General features: G+C 51.3%; 1 protein-coding gene across 2 annotated transcripts in view; it reads right to left on the bottom strand.

Annotated features, from left to right (window-relative positions):
* Window positions 1-20,262, bottom strand: part of CDH11 (cadherin 11) — a 136,939-nt gene that overhangs the window by 70,408 nt on the left and 46,269 nt on the right. For both annotated transcript variants that reach the window (XM_045818848.1, XM_045818849.1), the window contains exon 2: window positions 12,239-12,363. The gene's annotated coding sequence lies outside the window, so the exon portion shown is untranslated. The remainder of the gene's footprint in view (window positions 1-12,238; window positions 12,364-20,262) is intronic.

Here is a 20,262-nt window from a genome sequence, read left to right as displayed (position 1 = left end):
TTCATCTTAATGCACTGTCCTGTCGAGTTTAGCGATGGCAACAGGGATAGAAGCACCACAATAATGGCTCGTGCCTTGCTGTTGTCAGAAACTTTCCCCCTGCAACCCTGGCACATAATGGAAATCAAGTCTCTCAATGGTTCCAAACACCGTTTGTCAAGAATAAAGTGGGGTGAGCGCGATTTCAAACATTCATGCGAACGGGCTTTGGAAACACGGCTTATTGGGACACCCCTCCAATGGATACCTGCTCAAGCAGTTACGTGCAGGGCTGTTATTCTCCGTGTTTGCTCGGGTGAGACCACGTGGGGCACCACGGTACACGTCAGCCCCCGTCTCCCAGAGTATTACCGATGCAGGTTCTCTCCTGGCCGGAGGTGGGTCAGGGAAGCTGGAGCAGGCCGGAGGGCCCGCGTTTGTGCTCAGAGGCGGCCGCCACGCAGCTGCTGGCACCCCAAGAATGGAGCGCCCGGGAGACCTACGCCACTCCGATCTGAAGGAGGGCCCAGGAGGAGCACAGAGGGAGAGAGTGGAGGGAGGATGAGGAGTGGGGAGGGAAGTGTTTAAAGAACACGCTCAGTGCAGTTACCCAGAGGAGCCCCTGCTCCAGCCCCCGAGCCACACTGTTCTCTAAGGCAGGCCACAGGGAAACCATCAGGGAAACATTCGAGAGTCAGGTGTGGCTTAGCTGTTCACTCAGGAAATATTTTCTGAGCTACAACTAGTGTGGACGGCGTTGCTGTTGACATGGAGGACGTAGGGGTGGGCAAGGCACACCATGTCTCTGAACCTTGGGGGGCTTAGAATCTCATCAGGGAAACTGAAAAAACAAACGGGAAAGGCAACAGACATGATATTCACAAACTGCGATGACTGGTATAAAGGGTGAGACAAATGATAAGATGTCACATAACTGGGCTGGTGGCAGGAGGTGTGGCTTTAGGTGTTGGGGCATCAAGAATGGCCTCTTGGGGGCAGCGTTTAAGCTGAACCTTCCAGGGTGAGGAGCTGGGCAGGAGGGGACTAAGCCTGCGGGAACAGCAAGGGCCACGCCCCCAAAACCAGCAATGGTCGGGGCACTCAAGGGAAAGAAAGAGCTGGACTGGCGAGGGCAGAGAGGTGGGCAGTGACCACACGGGAAGGGCACTGGTGACACAGGCACGGTCTGGGCCTTATTGTGAGTAAGATGAGATGCTGTTAAGTAGTTTTTTAAGTAAGGGCAATTGCAAATAAACCTCCATTTCAGTCTCTGGTCTCTTCCTCCGTTCTGCTGCAGATTAAATCTGGACCCGTCTCCCTGCCGGGTGATCTTGCCGATTCCTCTTTGGCCCAGCCTCCGGTTCCCACCGGCTCTCTCTCCTGCACCTCGCTCCTCCCCCCTCGATACTCAGCCCTTCCAGCCCTGGTTCTGCTGCCCCAGACCCAGACGTCACCCCGGGCCCTCTGAGGGGGCCGCGCCAGGCTAACAAGGGAGTCCCACGATGGAGGAAGGCAAGGCCACTCAGACGTGGTCTCCAACCTCTTGGGAGCATCACTTATTCTGCAAAGCAATCAGCAGGGCTCCGTGGGAGACTTCTCTGGTCCTGCACCTGAGTGCAGGGGCCGCCAGGTGCTCTGGGAGAAGCACAGTGTGAAAGCAGGCCCAGGGCTAACTCTGTTTCCAGAGCGGGAGAGATTTAAGTTCTGTGTCCAGAGGTCCTTCTCCGTCCTGGTCCCCTCAGTATTTTGGTACGTAGTGCAGTGCTAAGCCCCCAGGGAATACACATTCAGAGAAAACAACGAAGGAACACAGGAATCTCATGTTTTCATGCACAGACATAAGAAGACTTGTTGCAAAATATTCAACAGAATTTGTGGCAGGCTGGGCTCTCTGGGAAGCCAACTCCAGGACGGAGTTTCACATGGGGACGTTATTAGGAGGTGCCCTTGAGAACAACCCGTGGGAGGGCCAGGAGGGGAAGCAGAGAGGACACGTGTAGGAGGTGAGACGGGATGCAGGCCCAACAGCAGCCTCGGGCAGCCCTCCACGGCGCTCTGGGCTAAGGATGGCCCCTCAAAACGACCTCGCATGGAGCTGAGATGGCCGGCGCTTTACTGATCCATCAGCAGGGGTGGGCTGCCCCGGGGAGGGGCGTGGCCTTGGCTGGGGTGGATAGCTGCAGGAGAGGCAAACCCCGAGGGGCCTGAGAGCTGAAGGTTCTCTGCCGAGAGCACCCCCCTCCAGTAGCTAGGACCACCAGTCCCGCCATGCGGGGGGACCTGGGGGCTGGGCTGCAGGGTTCAGTTTGGAAGCAATCCCACCTACACTGGAGTCCACTGATTCTAACAGGTCTTGGCTCTTCTAAAAAAGTTAGAGGAAAATGACATAACCTTGACTTCATTTGGTTTGGCAGCTTTGTGGTTTGATGAAAAGAACATTGGCATTGATTGGTCTTCATGGCGGGGGGCAGGGGAATACAATCATGTGTGACCCTGAGCAGGAGACCACCCGGTTTTCTAGATTCTGCTCCACCTTCTGGAGCCTCGGTTTATGCTCCCAGAGACTGAGATGGGGAATGAGCACCGGACGGGATCCAAGCGGATACCAACTCACAGGGCGGCTCTGTGAGAACTCCAAAGGGCGGTGTAGAGAGTGAGAGGGCAGGGTGTGCCCCTTTTGAAAATGGACTTGGCCCAGAGGGCACTGGCTCATCACAGTTCCTGCTAAAGCTCGGGCAGCAGGAGGCCGGGTGGATGGGGACCAAGTCATCTTCCTGCGCCGCCTGCTTACAAAGCGTGCACACGCGCCCCACACACTGTGCCCCAAGACACGACATTAAACATCCAAAGCCTGTCCATAAGAATCTTGCAGACTGTACACAGATAAATGGCAATGAAGTCATTGGCAAAGGGCGCAGGGCCCACCGCTCTTCTAGGAACTTGCTTAAGATACAATTGATGTATGGCATTGTATTTCAACTATATAAGGGGGGGGGCCCCAAAACCTGTAATTATCATCTGGAGGGCAGGCCCCTGGTAGTACAGGCTTCTCCCGCTAGGCAAGTGTTCTAATAGCCCATCTGTATCCGTGTACCGGCTGGCGTTGTTGTGAGAGGCTGTGTTCAGCTTCAGTGAACATTTTGAAGACCTTTTCCCCATGTCTGCCTCTTTCATGGGGGGGTGAGTTCCTTACAAGCGCACTTGCTCACACGCTGCTGAGTGCTCAGCAGTGTTTGACCAACATCAGCATGACCCCGGTGCCCTGCCCTCCCCATGCACCCGACCTCACCCTGGGCAACCTTGTTTTGTTTCCCTGGAGGAAAAATTTCCTCAAAGGGAAACATTTTGTTCATGTGGAAGGGGCAAAACAAAAAACGACAGAAACACTAAAAGGCAGTGAAATCTATGAGTTCGATGACTGCTCTGAGCAGCAGAGAACATGTCTCGACAGGTGTGCTGCCTCAAGTGGGGAGTCCTTTGGAGGTGACTGAAGTTTAAACACAGGAGAGTAAACACACAATTTTTTATAAATAAACTCCATTTTGGAGTCCCAACATACAATAATAATAAGAATAATTCAGTATTTGTATATATTGCCGAACGATCACCACAGTAAGTCTAGGTCACATCTGTCACCATGCATAACTATCATTATTCTATGATAAGAACTTTGAAGATCTACTCTCTTAGCAACTTTCGGATACGCAATACAGTGTTACTGACCACAGACACCACGTGGTACATTGCACACCTAGAGTTTATTTCACGACTGGAAGTTAGTAGCTTTTGACCAGCCTTTCTGTCCACCTCCACGCCCCTACCTCTGGCGACCACCGGCCTGTTCTCTGCGTCCATGCAGAAGTCTGCGTTCATGGCTGGGTTTGTTTTTTTTTTAAGATTCCACATGTAAATGATAGCATACAGTATCTATTCATCTTTCTCTGACTTATTCTGACTTATTTCACTTAGCTCAATGCCCCTGAGGTCCATCCATGTTGTTGCCAATGACAGGATTTCCTGAGTCCCTTCTTTCTTATGGCCGAGTAACCTCCTGTTCTTACATGAGATATCACACTGTCTTCGTCCGCCCGTCCACCCATGGACACGTGGCTTGCTTCCGTGCTTGGAGACTGTAGATAACGTTCCTGTTAATATTGGGGTGCCGAGATCCTCTCAAGTCCGTGTTTTTGTCTTCTCTGGATGAGTACCCAGGAGTGGAAGGGCTGGGTCCTGTGGCAGTTCCAGTTTGAATTTTCCAAGGACCCTCCGTTCTGTTTCCCACAGCGGCTGCACCAGTGTGCATTCCCACCAGCAGTGCACATGGGTTCCCTTTTCTCCACATCCTCACGCGGGAAAGTTTTAATTTCTTTTAAAGTCAGAAGGAACAGCATCAACGTTTTAGGGTAGAAAATTATATTCATCTTCATACCAAAGCAGTCATAAAAATGTAGCATTTAACCTGGCTTGCATAGCTCAGTGGATTGAGTGTGGGCTGTCGTAGGTTCGATTCCCAGTCAGGGCACATGCCTGGGATGCAGGCCATGGCCCCCAGCAATTGCACATTGATGTTTCTCTCTCTCTCTCTTTCTCTCTGCCTTCCCTCTCTAAAAATAAATAAATAAAATCTTTTTAAAAAATCAAAACTCTATTAAAAAATGTAGCATTTAATTTTTTAATGGAAATATGAGCTCGTGCAGGTAAAGGGACCCAGAGCCCATGACGGCACAATGGCCCGAGGCACGGAGTTGGGGGGAAGAAGTGAAGGAGCCAGGGCACCCCACCTGGAGGAGAGAAGCCTCCTGGGCACACCCAGACAGAGGGGGATGGAGCAGGAAAACTCGTGAGGGGATGCGAGAGTGGGGCCTCACGGTGGGCTCTGGGCCAGGGGCTCCCCGAGATGAGAGGAAGCGGGGGCCGGGTCACGTCAGGGTCAGAAGCCAGGCGGAGGACCCTGCAATTTCTCTTGTGAGGGATCACTCCCCGCTGAAGCCTGGGGTTTAGACGGAAGCAAGGGAGTTGAGAGACATCATGCTGTGCTGTGGCTGCTGGACACGGCCTGGGGAAGAGGGCAGGGACCTGGCCGTGCCCCCATGACCCTGAGCCCCAGCCACCCGGCCTCTCCCAACTGTCTTGTGTGAGTGCTGGTTGCCCCGGCGGTGGGGTCCAGCTCAAACCCTTGACAAGAGTGAACCTAAACAATCCACCGAGGCTTTTCCTTTCTCAGCCCAAAGCATGATGTAAACGGTTTAGGGGCCGTGAATGACAATCCTCCTGGGTCCGTGCGTGATGCAGGAATGCGGAAGAGAAATGGGGACGGCTGAGATGTCCAAAATAGTATCTGTCACGGACAGAAATATGGGACCGCAGGAAACTCGCGAGACATTCATTTAGAGAGGTACCTTCTCGCTAGCCCTGGAGAGTATGCAGACGGTTTTTTAAAAAATCGTTTCCTTAGGAAAGGAAGGCTAAGAACCGTTGCTATGGCAACCTAACGGCATGTGGAGGAATGGTGCTTAGATTCTAAAATTCAGAGCCTTTTAAGAAGGCGAACTTATTGGCCCCTCCACACTTTTCCTAAAGCTTCCGAATGGAGGCCCCTGCCAGGAGCCTGGCCGCAGCCTTCGAGAGCCTCGGCGGACACAGTTAATTTGAGGACGTCTCGTCACCTCTCCTCTTCTGCTCGCTCCAGCCGCCTCGAGCTCCGAGTCCCCCACAGGGCGCGGGGTAATTTGGGTTAGGAGCCTCCAGAGGAAACGGTGACTCTGAGGCCCAGGATCCCGTGGAGCCAGGGAGGGCTGGCGGGCAGTGGCCTGATTTTGGCCAGAAACACCATGGCAGCCGCTGAACCTCCTGGCTGGAGCCAACTCCAGGGAACAGGTGGCCCTAGTCGGGGTCCGGGGAGAGCCCCTCGCTGGCACGCGAGTTCCGTGAACGCGGGAGCGCCAGTGGTCTCGTCCGCAGGAGCACGCGTGGGTGCAGCACAGCGCAGGCAGTCCACGAGCGTGTTCAGTGTGTGAATGAGAGAGGGCGTGCGCACGGCCGGGAAGTCGCTCCTTGGAGATGTCACCCCGCCTCTCTCAGGTTCAACCGCTCTACTCAGCCGAGAGCCGCCTCCATGTCTGTGCGTCTCCATAGATCTGGGGCACCGGCCTGCAAAGAGCACCTGCCTGTCTTGGCACAAAGCATGCCAGAGTGCCACCAAGACTTCCAGGAATTATTTGGTGGGTGAGCGAATGACTGAACACCTGAAAGCAATCCTCGTGGGCCCAGGAGCACTGGGCTGGGAAACCGCATCAACACGGCCTTCTTGGGTTACTTCCTGCCTGTCACAGGACTCCCGGTCCCTCTCGCGTTGACTGTGAACTGTCCCTTGCAGGTCGTGCAGGCAGGAAGTATGCTGATAACTTGAGCGGTGCTCAGGGGCTTTGAACTTTCAAAGGAGGGAACCCTACACCAGCCTTTGAGGTGCCGGGCGGACTGACAAGCAGAACAGAAGAGGCACACACTATCTAAATGACCGGCTGTCGGAAATGAAGTGATCAGATTTCCGTGGGGGCTGTCTGTTCCCACAGGGGACCACGGGGCCCAGAGGGCAAATGCAGGGAGCCTGCTCGCCCCGGTGAAGACGCCCGCTTCCCGCTGCGTGGGCACTCAGACAGACGGGGGAAAGCCCTTCAGCCTCAAGAGGAGCACAAAGTGGTGATGAAGTGGCCGCTGAGAGAGGTCCCTCCTGCCATCGCTGTCCTGGGGGTGGGTGTGCTGCTCCTGGCATCTCAGAGAAACTGTCACAGACAGGACGGTGTTCTCGGGTGCAAGTCCACCTGGGTTATCTCACTAAATCCACACTCGGGAGAGGAAGCTCCTCCCGGTCTCTGGGTGACCGACGGCCCCGCTGTACCTCGACGAGGGGCTGGACTCACGCAGGTGGTTGCTCGGAACGTGCCGAGATGATTTATAAAAACAGTGACTCTAGGGGAAGGGTTCAAGTTCATGGTATTATTTTTGCAACTTTTCCATACACTTGAAATGTTTTAAAGTATTTTTTAAGTTTAAAATCAAGACAGCAAGCACAACAAACAAGGAGGGAATAAAGTTTTGTTTTTAGACTCAAGGCACAGAACAGAGTGTACGGCAGTGTGTCCAGCCAGACGTCAGGTACGTGCACGGATGTGCTGGGAGCGGTTACGTGGATGTGTGTGGTGGCAGCCGCCCAAAACCCTCTGGAGGGTCCCACAGGAAACCAAACATGGAAGGAAATTCGTGGACTAGATCAGTGATTTTCAGTTTTTTCCATCTCATGACACGGCACACATAAACTAATTACTAAAAGTCTGTAGCACACCACAAGATACATTTTTGGTTGATCTTACAAAAAAATAGGTATAATTTTGGTTCATTCACATCAAACAGCTACCATAGGGTTGGCTGTTGTTAGTTCTTTCATGTAACAATCTACGGGAAGAGAGGTCAGTGCCCCTTCTCCAGTAGTTGAAAATCACTGAACTAGTGAACACAGAATGACGTAGACTTAATTCTCTGCACCTTTTGCTCGTCAGACTGTCTTCACCTCTTCAGCTATCTTACCCAGTTAAAGATAACAGAAATGAAAACAAACCCACCTCCTAGTCAGGACACACACGGGCTCAAGGATTTCTATACCGTTCTCTTGCCTGAAAAAGCCTTCCTAATCTTCTGGTAAATTCCTACTCAAAGGTCACCTCCTCCCTGAAGCTCACCCTGATCTCCTCTCTCAGAGTCAGCCCCTCTGTGCTCCTGTGGACTCCTGAAGGTGTTGTCCAGAGGAAACTCCACGCCTATGCTGTGGTTACTTGTCTGCTGGCCTGGCTCCTCCCCCAGAAGAGGGAGGGGTCTCTGAAGGCAGGGCTTTAAGTTTCATTGTGGTCTCCCCAGATGCATGTGTGTTTGGTGCCTTGTTGTAGCTGCGGTACCTACTCCAAGGGCTAGAGCAGGGCTGGTTCTCAAGGGACAGTTGACGAGTGAACACATCCAGGGTTCTCTTTTCCTCTCCCCATGCGTCCCTTCCCCTCAGTGTAGACATTAGGCTGCACACTGTGCAGTAACCAGAAGTGTCCATGACTCCTAATAAACACTCCAGTGGCTATTTAGGTCATGGCCACACCAGAAGGACTGTAATATAATTGCCCTCCGATTTGGTAGAGACTGGAAGGCAAGATAAAAAAGAGTCGGAAGACAAGTGCTTAGGAATGGCGGCCTTGGCTCTGCCCATTGTGAATCACGCGGCCCTGGGCACGCTTATTAACCTCTCCCATCCTCAGGGTCCTCCTCCACAAAGGAATCACGATGACTGCGCATACCAGTCAAAGTTCTGGAGACATCAAACAAGATCCTGAGTGCAAAGCACAGAGTGGAGTGCCGGGCACGTGAGCAGGCTCGTTAAATGCCAGCTCTCATGGTTAGCATCGGGAGTGGTCTCCGCATTTTATTCATAATTAGTTCGATAGACCAAGGTCAAAGAACCGCCACTTCGGTTCTCTGAAGGTTCTCCTCAGGTGCTGATCTGAGCGAAGGTAGGACATTCACGTTGCCTGGCACGTGAGTGCTCCCTGTAATCCTTCGCTGACTGCACAGTGACAGTCACATCAGACACACGGAAGGTCTGCCAAGGAGCCGGCAAGTGAACTGAGTGTCTGTTCATGGTGCCGCTGACAACAGCTACAGACAGATACTTGGCCTCCTTCTCCACAGTGGCCTACATCCCAAAATAGGAAGCCTGCACGCACAGACAGACCCAGCAGGCCCAGGGGTTAGCAGGCAGGCTGCCTGCGCTCCGAACTGTCAGGGACGACGCAGAGCCAGGTGAGCCGTCACCCGGCAGCTCTTCGGAATTGACTTCTATGCAAATGAAAGATAATTGGGTAACTTGTGACCCGATGCCCCTGTGGATGACCCCTCAGGAGGGTCTCAGGGAGTGCATGCTTCTCATGAGCATCAGGACAAATAGTCTGTGCTCCAGGCCACTCGTGTCTGTGCTCCAGGGCCCCACGGACAGCCCAGCAAGACAGCAGGTAGCAGAGGCCCTAGCCTGTGGTCCATGCAGGTGATTTCTCCCCGGCTCCGAGGAGCTACCCAAGTGAGAAAACTGTGCCGGGAGTGGAGGCTCAAGTGAACCCATCCCCCGAAATCAGCCAGAGAGTGAGCTATCCTGTAAGCCCAAACCACTTCCCCGCCGTTTGTTAGCAGTCGTCCTGTTTTTTCTCTCCCCACAGTGCTCTCTTTCTCTCCCTTCCTACTTGGATTTTGAGTGCTTCACACAAAGCGACTTGACCGGAAGTTCTTTCAGGAAGGTTTTTTCTTCTATGTCCAAGTGTGACATGTCACAGGGACCTGCTCCAGAGACACGGGTGTGGTAAACTAGAGATCGGGAGTCTGGGTCACGAGCCAAAGTTGTTTTGTTTTTTTCCAAAAACCTTACAGTATGATAAAACACAAGTCCTTTCCTTCTTCCAGGGGGGGAAAAATCCCTCTCTGTAAGGTAAGAATCTTATCCTGAAAGATCAAAAGGCCATTCCATCCATCCCATGATGTGGTTTTCTGTTTTGTTTTTTGCTTTTCTTTAAGGGTCCTCCAAAGCATTACGAGGGTTTACCTTCCTCTCCTTGAAATGAAAGCTATGCAGAACTCCTCAAAATAGGCTTAATTTCTAAGTAGAAAAATAAACCTAGCAGATTTCCTAGAAGAGAAATCAAATTCAAGTACTTTCTGTTTCACTCCTGACTCTGTTTCATTGATACCTCACTCTAATTGTCCCTATTATCTAGAAAAACAGGGAGTGTCAGCCACATGTCGTACTGAGGGATTGAAAGGACTGATGAAATGAAGAGACCCATTTGGCTTGGCAGAAATGAGATGCTCGCCATTCACAGGCATTGCCACGGAAGGGACTCGTTGCATCTGCTGAGCCCGGCTTCAGAGCTCATTTCAGAGCAAATGAGTGCAAGACATGCTAATGCAGGAGGAGTCAGCCACACAGTCTCCACATCTAATTGGCGCATTTGCAGGGAAGTGCGGCTCTGCTTCCGTGAAGAGCATTTTCATTCACTGGTTTATTCCCTTCACACACACTGAGCAGAGCAGGGAAGGAAGGCCAGGGGTTGGGGGGAGAATCCCCGGGCTGAACTTCTGTCCCCAGACAGACCCACATTAAAAGTAAGAGTGTAGAACGCCCGGGGCATCCATCCCCAAGGGCTCCTGGGTCCCAGTCACAGGGATGACCACCTACATGTGTGAGTGTGAGCGGTAGCAAAAGCCTCAGGCCTTGCGTAGAAGAAACGGTTTTTGTCAAGAATGTAGCCAATTCATTCAGGGAGAAGGCAAGAGAGGGGAGTGATAAAAGATAGAAGCTCGAATCAGACTTCCCAAGAATAAAAAATTTCTTGGGGACAAAATGTGGCCGTAGGCAAGTTCCTCATCTTCTCCAAAGCTCGGTGTTCTCATTGATAAAATCTTGGATATTAACAGTGCCTGTCATGTTAGGCTTTTGCAAGGATTAAGGGAGGGGATACCTTTTAAGACCTTCTGTGCCTCGCATACAGTAAGCACTTAATGCCTGCTAGCTGCCACTATTGTGACTTTTCCTCTGTGGTAACATTAGTCCCCCTTCCTCATCTTGTGAGCAAAATATACTCAAAGTCTACTCATAGGTTTAATAAATATTTGTTGAGAGCTCATTCTGGGTGAGATCCAGTGCTGGCAGCTGGGAGCACGGTGGTCCCAGAGTCAGCTCCTCCCCCCACAACCTGCAGGTCTAGCTGGGAAGACAGACAACTAAACAGACAATTACAGCCCAATGTGGAAGCCGCAGTAAAAGGTCTGATCTCTGACTCCTGATGTGTTGTCTAGCAGACACCCAGAGTTCAGCCTTAGGGATCAGAAAGAACTTCTTAGAAATAGTGAGGCCCATGGCAAAAATTTAAAAAAAAATGAGTAAGACTTAGCCTGAAAGGAGAGAGGCGTACGGGGTTTGGGACGGTGGCGGTGGTGCCGTGTGGTGGATCCTACAGCTGTGCGTACAGTGAGAGTACAGGCTGTGCAGAGAGTGCCTGAGAGACGGGCTTGGGCAGCAAAGCGTGGCCCCATCCTTGCAGGGCCCTAGACGCTGGCTGAGGATGCAGACCTCTGTCGCTGAAAGGGACAAAGTGGGGAAGTAACATAACATCTGGGCTTAGGGACATTGTCAGGTCACACATGGAAGACGGCTCCTACTGGAGCGGACAAGGCAGCAGTGACCCCGAAGCAAAGCAGACCTGTTAGGTGGCCGCTGCAGGCATCTGGGAGGAAGTGGGTTTGGTTTACATTTGAATGGTGATTGTGGGGGTAGAGAGAAGCAAGAACATCCCAGAGACAGTCAGAGAGCAGAATCCAAAGGAATCAGTGGGAAGAGACTGCTGTTCGAGGTGAGGGATTGAGAGGCACATGGGATTCCTGCCGTGTGCCCATCCGATCTGGGGGACCAGGACACGGTGAAGGTTCTGAGGAGGGAATCATGACTTGTATTTGCAATCAGGTACTTCAGGCACCTCTTGGGCATCCGTGTGGAAATGAGCTGCAGACATTTCGATGGGTAGGTCTAGAACCCTAACACCTGGAAAGTCATGCTGGTATAACTATTTCTTAACTTTTTATCCAGACATTTGGACATTCTGTAAAAAAATAGCTAGTTACCACCAAGCAGAAGAAGAAGTAAATGGATTCATGGATGCCTAAAACATAAGAACTGTGAGAACGCCTAGACCAGCCCCTTGTGGCCCAGGGAAGACTTCATTCACCAAAGGGCGCACGGACAGGGAGCGGCGGAGCTGGGCCTCGCGGCTCTCGGTGCAGTGCTTTGTCTTTTGAGGTCCGATAGGGTCAGCCTGCTAGCATCCCTTTTCCTTTTGGGATGGAAGCTGCCTCGTTCATTTCTTAAAGAATTCTTTTCAAAAGAACGAAGGGGGTAAATACCAACAGGGTCCAACTAAAGAATTACAATCCCCTTTAGTTCCTTCCTCTCTGAACCTTCCATAGTAGGCTTTCTACTGGCACGTAATAAGGCGTTCAACAGAGAGAACCCAAAACAACAGTAAATAATCCCATCCCTCCAAGCCCAAGGAAGGAGGCCTGCTCCTCTCTCAGATTCTGTTTTGGATTTGGTGAAGGTTCGAACCAAGGCAGGTTTGAAGGCTAGACCTCCACGTACTTGGCAGCATTTGAACTGTTCAGTAACATCAGCTCATCTTACCTTCTTCACCCATTGGACACTTGCTGCCAATTTCTGAAACGCACTCCACCCATCTGATTGGTCACGCAACAAATGGCGACGGGAATGATTGACACGGGGCCACTTCACCAACAATACAGTAATGTCTGCAAGAAAGTGAAAGGGTCATTAGTAGCCTAGATTTAACACTAATAAAGTGATGTACTACGAGACACAGGTGCACGTAAGACAGAGTTTTCTCTTAGAAGACAACAGCCCAGGTGCGGGGAGAGGGGTGTAAGCAAATCGTCACAATCATGTGCAAAGTGGGTGAAACTGGCCGTGGATCGGAAGGTGCCACAGGGTGGGGTGATTAGCCATATGTGCACTTGGTACTTGAATTACAATAAAAGCAGTCACACGTCCAGCTCCTTGTCGTGTGCTGTGTACTTCACATGCATTTGCTACACAACTGGCAACACACCTGGCGGGGGAGAGGAAGTCTCAGAGCCTGTCTCTGACAGACCCCACATGTTATCGGAATCCAGACGAAGTACCTTCCTTCCCGCAGAGGGAAGGGCCCTTCCGCTATTGCCAGATCCTTGTAGAAGGATAGGCTCAAGGGCAAGGAATGGCAGTGGTGACAGTGGTGGCAGCGGTGACAGGAGATGCTGTGCCCGGGCTAGCAGGCCAGAGCACTGGGCTGATGGAGCTACAATCCTTTATCGAGACTGCACCCCCACTCCCGGCGCTAACCCTGACTCCGGAGCCTGCGTGGGGGCTGTGTTCCGCCTGGATTCTGGTCTGAGTCATCTTCGTACCTCCCCATGTGTCTAACACACTTCCTAGCCCAGAGCAGCTGCTCAATGTATATCTGCTAAATGAATGAAGAGAAGAACACGGCGTGTCGGAACAGCTGCTGTCTCTGAAAACTGAGGCACTGAACCACGGGAGGCGGCAGCTGTCGTAGCTTCCCTGACATAAGCGTTAAGGATTTCTCGAATGTCCTTCATCTCTAGAGCGTCTACCTTCTAGGATCAGCTCCGCCTGCATTAAGGGCTTAAACAGCTTCTTGCTTTGACTTTATTTATCATAACTGTTTTTTTTTTCAAAATCCACTTTCCCTTGTCTCATCTCGGTTTCACCTAACAGCCCCTCACATACGGTACCTTCTCCAAAACAATGACAACAAAACAACCCAGCGGCGGCGGCAGCAAGCAAAAGCCCGTCTCCATGAAGGGCTGAAGATGAATGGCGAAGTCCAAAACGTGCTCGTCACACCGTGCTTCTGTGGCTGAAGCAAGAACAATGAAACCGTTCTACCGTGGGCTAGCCCCAGCACGCCAAGGACCGAGTGGCACAGAGCTTACCTCCCGGTGCACAGAGTCACGGGGAAGAAGCCTCCTGGGGCGGTTCACCTGGCACAGAACCAACGAGGAAGGGCCCTGCTCCGCAATCCTGGGACATGCTGTCGCTGGTGAGCCATGCCCCTAGCTATTCATGCCCTTGTGCTGTCCCCTTCCATGGGACTCTGACCCCAGGTAACCGATGAAACACGGCACAAGGGAAACAACAGGATCTCAGAGGCTGAGTCTTAAGAAACCCTGCAGCCTGTGTGGTGCTCTCGGAAGGCTTGCTCTGGGAGAAGGCAGCTGCCACGTCAGAAGTCTGAGTCCTCCAGCCCTCCATGCTGTGGGGGAGCTCAGCTAGCCACGTGGAGAAGCCACGCAAACAGAGAGACACCCAGTCACTTGTAGCCATTTCAGGGCGTCCCAGCTGGGGTGCCAGGTGCAGTGTGAAGATGCCATCCTGGACATTCGACCCCTTCAAACCTTCACGTGACTGCAGCCACCTGACCACCCAGCCTGACAGACCCTGCCCAGATCCACCCCGACGAGTTCACGCGACTCGAGCATAAGAGATAATAAATTGTTTTTTGATAAGCATTTTCAGGTGGTAAGTTACTCAGAAGTAAATACCTAAAACAGTACAAAGCGAAGTGAAACAGACATTCTGTGCTCTCTTTAACTACACATAACCACTCTGAGCATCATGAACTCCATCTCACAGCTCTGCCCCACGGGGTAAGACGCTTGCCCAAGGTCAAGAGTTCAGTCAGTGACAGCCAACCAGAGTTCAGCAGTGCAGAGGTCACAGTCTGTTTCTTCTGTTTTCCTTCTCCAGACAGTTAATAATATAACTGTACCTGTAGCCAGTGTGTTTTTAGAAGTTTGCTTCTCAAATCTATAAAACCTAAGTGAACTCCCACTTTGCCTTGCATTCTTTCCCTCCCTGCACATTGTTTCTTTATAGAATTCCTCTCACCAAAAGCCTGCAAAGACAATTAAGAGCTTTGGAAGGAAGGCGAAGCTGGATGGGGGAGCTGTCTGGGAGCTCTGCAAACGCTGGCGAAAGAGGAGCTACGGGTCCTGGGGAAAACAGTGGTATGCAACGACACCATGTTTCTCAGGGAAAAAACGAGCATAAGAAATCTAAGCTGTGTTTGTGCTTTTAGCAGAACTGATGGGGAGAAAGAGATCATTGGGTGTCTGCAGTCCTTCTCTTTCTAAACAGGCGTTTCTGGTTGGAATGTTCATGTCCGCTCTTCTCCCTGCATCTTGAGACTCCCTGAAACCTGGAGTCGGGTGTTGCCTTCCGGGCGTGTGACTGTGGCAGGCTTCTCTTGCTGGGTTCCGATGCCACGAAAGGCTTGGCACACACAGGGCTGGAAGTACACGCGAGCTGGATCTAAAAGGTCCCCACCCCACGACTCCCTCAGGGCGTGGCTCAGGGTCCTCGGGCCACGTACCGTGCACAAACTGCTGGTACAGGTGTGACACAGGGTGACGGGTTATAAAGGAAAGAACTGCCCCCAAGGGGAGCTGGGTGGCCCAAGGACACAGTGACAGCTTTGTTTCACAGATGGAGAAACTGAGGCTCTGTGGTGAATGCCCCAGCGTGTACAACGGAAGCACTGCAGCTGGACTGAATCCCTCACTAGTCCTCCCCCACCCTCTCCCACCAGCTTTCAGAACCCACCGCCAGTCCCACCTGCCTGCGTAAATCACACACCTTGTCCCCTGGTTTGCGTCCACAGATAATTTCTACTTTTTGGCCTGACAACACAACAGGGAATCTCAGGCATTTTGGTATGGAGTTGACTGAAAAATGATCACTAAATATGTTACCTATTAAGAAAAAACAATGAAACACCAACTTTTTTAAACTTCCGTTAGGCAAAGAAGTCTAGCCGAGGCACACATGTCTCCGTCGGCTGAAAAGTGCCGAGTCATTCTGCTGCGCTGCTGAGTTTCCCTCGCTCAGCAGACAGACAGGAGGCAGGCAGCAGGCGCAGGGGCGGCAGACCCCGGGCGCCCTGCAGGCGGGGGCTGGTCCTTCTGGGGGTGCCCCACGTTGCCGATCTTGTCAAAGGGGTGAATAAGCTCAATTAATAATCAGCACCGCATGTTTTTCTTGCCAGTTACCAAAAGCCATATGGTGAAGCATATTTTGTGAGAGAGGTTTATAGATTACAATGTTTTGTTTCTTTTTGTTTTAAATGGGGGAAGCAGTAAGCTTTGAATGTCAGGGAGCAGGACTTAAATTCCATGCTTTGCCTCTTCCAAGCCATGTGGCTTTGGGCAAGCACGAACCCCTGGTGCTTTGGTTTCCCACTATGGAAAGGGCATCGTGATTGTTTTGCAGGATTATTGGGAGGCACAGGGAGAATACATGCCATCCCTCACCCCCACGAGGCACTCTAGAATCAGTAGCTGCGGTTACAGAAAGACACAGACTGTGCTTTTTCTCATTTGTGCATGCATAACACATTAGTTTTACCTTTTATTGTATATCTGATACACAGGCATTTACACAGAATTAATATTCACATATTTGCCTGTACTCGTATGCAACCATGTAACTCATCTTAATGTGTACGTATTCTCCACACCATTCTTTTTCCCGATGAGGAAACTGAGCCCCCAAGTTCACCAGCTCAGCTCAGACCTGTGACCCCCGCTGGGAAGTGAGGAGCTGCCGGCTGCCCCGGGCTCACGCCTCCCTGCCAAACCTCCGAGGCCTGCACTACTCACGGGTGCAGGCGATGCCAGAGGCCTGCCTGTAATTACAAGAAAACATCCATAAAGAGTTTCTGGGCTCCAAATGGATCTGACAGAGTGGCCCTTTAAGTCCAACTCTTAACACGATTATCTCTATTTCTCTGCAGTAGTTTCTCTAAGTAAGCCATGCCTTTAGAGGCACCTAATACAAAGTGACAACCTTCACCAGTTCGCAAAGCACCGAAGGACGGAGGACGGGCGGAGGGGGAGTCCATTGTCACCATGGTAATTACCGCACAATACCTGACGGCTAATGGACAGTCAGGAGGCTCAGGCAGCAGCTGAATCCGGCATTGTCCGGGCCGATAAAGAGATGAGAAGCCCTGAAAAGGCAGGGAGCGGGGTCTCACAGCTCTGTTGCCGGGCCCTGAAAGGCCCATTGTCCTGCCACCATAAATCCTGGGTTCCCCGGGCACTTGACAACTGAAGCTGGGCACAATGGAATTCCTGTGTCCAACACCACACTCCTTGTCCGACGCCAGTCTTATCGGCCACATTTACAAATGTCTCTCGTTGTCCCCACATAATTCCCTATTAGAAGAGCTATTGGGAGCAGAACTAAATAAATATTCACAGCCTTTGTCATATCTTTGGGAAATGAATAAACAAACAGCCATCTAGCAAGGGAGCAAGCCTTCCCCCCGCTCTTGGTTTTACCCCCGTTTCTCACCCACACGAGGGGCTTCCACGGTCTCCCGTTCAACCCAGCAACAGTCGCAACACTGGGAGGCTGCGGTTTCATTTGCCCCTTACGACTTACCCCTCCATCTACGCGGCCTCGGTGCTTCTGCGTGCAGTTTTTAAAGACGAGCCTTCCCCACAGCCCTGGGAGGGGCGTGTTCTGTGCCGTGCCTACCTCCTAACAGAAGGGAATTACACCTCGGAGAAGTTAAATAGCTTGCCCAAGATAACAAAGTTAATGAGCAGCAGAGTGGGAATTCAAATCTAGATTTCCCTTGCTCCAAAGGCTCTGCCTTTTCACTTTGCCATGACGATTTCTCTACTAAATTAAAAAAAAAAAGGACACAATGTCAGATTAAGGGGAAAAATCTAAGCACATCTACTCACAAAAATAGACTGAGTCTATTTATATTGTTAACAGAATCTGAGAACTCTTAGAATAGAAGGAAAACATAAAGCCTTTCTCCAAGAGAGGATATTTTATTTCTGTCCTGATATGCCAAAAATTTTACTTAGAAAACTTTTTTTTTGGAAGGGGGTTAGATGGCAAGCAAACAAAAATAAATGAAACCAGGTAACCAGGCCTTGGGGAAGTTTCAGAGGTGCCCACCGCCGTTTGGTCGAGTCTGAGAAAGAGTTTCTGGGGTGAACAGCGCAAGCAGGACACACACACCACCCCACGTGCTCAACGATGCCTACCCCCTCTTCCAGGATTTATTCGGCTTCACCTGCTGTCTCCTTGCTGTGTGTGAGCAAATGCCTCAACAGTTGGCCGCCATGCAGGTGGACAGACAGACACTCCCTTCTTCATGGGAGCCAGCTACTAGATCGATGGCGACCTTCCCATTAAAACATGTGACAATATTAAAACTGTAAATGGTTCCCTGTCAGGTCAGGAGAGGCCCACATGCCTTAGCATCGTGCACACACATCTCCCTGGTCTGCCCCAGCCTCACCTCCTGCCCAGGCGAGGCCTGCGGTTCCCCGAGCCCAGCGGGCAGGCTCCACACCTCTGAGTCTCCCTGCAGGTGCCGCTCCCTCGTCGTCGGAGCTCTCCTCCCATTTGCTGTCAGTCTCCCTGTGGGGACCTGCCCTCACGCCCAGGTGTGGACTCGGAGGACTTCTAGATCCCCCTTAGGGTAGCACACCCCCTCGGGGAGAGCTCTTTGTCATTATTGATGTCAGCCCCTTCCATGCTACATCCAAGGAAGTGCTGAGCTCTTGGGAGACAGAAATCACATTTCAGACCCATTTTTCACTCGTCTGGGTCAGGACACGGCTAACCCTCCATAGGGCTTGGCTTGTTAGAGAAATAGATGAATGATGGCCGTTAGACAGACAGCCACCACAAATGTGTATATTTTCCATTTTAACACATAGGAAGCCTACTGCCTTTTTATCTACTTGATATCAATGGACAAATGTAAAATCTGTAATTTTGTCATTGTATAACTTGTGACATTTTTAAGGACTGCAATGACATACGCACTTGGCCCCAATGATTCAGCCTCGATAAAAGCAATGGCGAGCTGTCTGGGTTGTGTCCTAAGTTAGTTAAAATCAGTACAACAGGCTCTCGTTTTGCAAACCACTGGCTGTTCACAAGGCTGGGTAACCTGTCGGTACTCTTGATGGACAAGTGTTCGTGCAAGTACTGAGTCTGAAAAAGGGTGACTGATATTCCCAAATACTTCAGATGCCAGGGGAGGCATTTAACCACCTTCGAGGATTTATGGGCACGGCATTGGTCACGTGCACACGAGGCTCACTCGGGCCGCCCTTCCGCACCTCCAGGAGCTGGGCGTGGATCCACACAGGCGGGGACGGTTGCTAACATTACTGAGAGTTCGCAACGTGCCGGGTCCTGGGCCAAGTACTCCCCTGTGATGTATAATGCGATCTTCTGACAGCCCTCTGTGTCAGGTGGCGTGACTTTGTTTATCTCCTAATAGGGAAACTGAGGCACAGGCAGGGGCAGTGAAGTCGCCCTCACTGGCAGAGCCATGCACAGTGAAGCCGGGCTGCGGACTTGAACCTGTAGCAGTTCATCCGGTAGCTACTCTCCGCTGCTTCCCACAGACATAAACTGGGGCACTAATTTAGGGAAGTAGTCCAATGATTTAAAAAAAAAAAAAGACGAAGGATGACATCACTTTACCAGGCTATGAACCATCAGGGGGGAGAGAGAGAGAGAGGGGGGAGAGAGAGAGAGAGAGAGAACACTACTGAAGCACCCCCAAAGGATATGAAAAACAGCAAAGACCATAACCCAGGGTCTAAAATAGTATTTAACATTTCATCAAATCTGGCAATGCCCATACAACGGAGACATCAGCCTGTTTGCAAATCTCCATGTTCACACAGGCAGAGAAGTATTCACACACACACACACACACACACACACACACACACACCGTGTTTGCTGCGAGCTACCAATAGGCACAGCCTGCTAATTTCTTCACAGCAAGAAGAGGAAGCTGCAGCGTCCACAGCAACACGACTCATTTGTGATATAACAGGAGAGGGTTCTCTCCAGGAGCACTCTGCTCAGGAAGAAGCAAAACCAGGTTTCTCAACACTAAGTGGGGCTGTCCACTGGCCATGGGAAATTAAGGGGAAAAATGCCGTTTTCTTATTTACCTCTTCTTAGACACTTATTCCTCACAGGCTCCATTGAATTCAAATTGCCTGGAAAGCTCCACCAGGGCAGGAAGCATGAATGTTTCCCTGCCTGTTGGGTACCAGGTGGACAAAGGCACAGACTAATGCGCCCAAATAGCTTCTGTACAAATGAGCTAGTAACAAGTGAGTCCTTCAGAAAGGCCAGCAGTGAGTGGTGACGTGCAGTTTTCTTCAGGAACAGATGTGAGTTTGGCCACCGAGGGGCTGATGGGAGCCAGAGCCAGCGAGGGAGCGTGGCGGGCGGGCATGCCGCGTCCCCATCACACCTCATTACCTCCACTGGGCTCGTTCAAGGTCGGCAGGGGGAGTGGGCCAGCAAAACCTTTCAGTTACAGTTTGCTGCTCTTTGTTGGTAGAATAATACTTTCCCCTTGCACGCACAGATTTTGAGATTCTTGAAGATCTGGGGGGAAATCAAGGGCCAAAAGCAAGATCCTAATTTTTTGCAGGAAGATTCACTGAGGCTGTTCCCCCAGGACTCACCTCCCAGAGACAGGCAGACACACACACACACACACACACACACACACACACATTGAGGTGCATTTCTTTCTTTCCTTTCCATCTTTAAAATAAAAAATT

Source organism: Phyllostomus hastatus, unplaced genomic scaffold (assembly GCF_019186645.2).
Source record: "Phyllostomus hastatus isolate PE091 unplaced genomic scaffold, TTU_PhHast_1.1 phas_scaffold_345, whole genome shotgun sequence".
NCBI lineage: Eukaryota > Metazoa > Chordata > Mammalia > Chiroptera > Phyllostomidae > Phyllostomus > Phyllostomus hastatus.
Note: the sequence above shows the minus strand (reverse complement) of the source record. Positions and strands in the feature narration are given on the sequence as shown.